Source organism: Homarus americanus, unplaced genomic scaffold (assembly GCF_018991925.1).
Source record: "Homarus americanus isolate GMGI-L3 unplaced genomic scaffold, GMGI_Hamer_2.0 scaffold30768, whole genome shotgun sequence".
Lineage (NCBI taxonomy): Eukaryota > Metazoa > Arthropoda > Malacostraca > Decapoda > Nephropidae > Homarus > Homarus americanus.
In genome coordinates, this window is record NW_024746690.1 from 1,227,501 (window position 1) to 1,228,084 (window position 584).

Below are 584 nucleotides of genomic sequence, written 5' to 3' on the forward strand. Positions count from 1 at the left end.
GGCCGTACAGGAGGTAGTGGAGGGCCGTACAGGAGGTAGTGGAGGGCCGTACAGGAGGTAGTGGAGGGTCGTACAGGAGGTAGTGGAGGGTCGTACAGGAGGTAGTGGAGGGTCACAGGAGGTAGTGGAGGCTGTACAGGAGGTAGTGGAGGGTCGTGTAGGGAGGTAGTGGAGGGTCGTACAGGAGGTAGTGAGGGGCTGTACAGGAGGTAGTGGAGGGCTGCAGAAGGTAGTGGAGGGCCGTACAGGTGAGGGTGGCCGTACAGGAGGTAGTGGAGGGCCGTACAGGAGGTAGTGGAGGGTCGTACAGGAGGTAGTGGAGGGTCGTACAGGAGGTGTGTGGAGGGTCGTGCAGGAGGTAGTGGAGGGTCACAGGAGGTGAGTGAGGGCCATACAGGAGGTAGGAGGCCGCAGGTGAGTGGAGGGTCGTACAGGAGGTAGTGGAGGGTCGTACAGGAGGTAGTGGAGGGCCGTACAGGTGGTCAGAGGAAGGAGGGACGGAGGGAGGGAGAGAGGGAGGGAGGGAGGTTAGCGGAAGGGCCACAGGTGGGCAGAGGAGGGTATAATGAAGGAAGGGCTGAGAG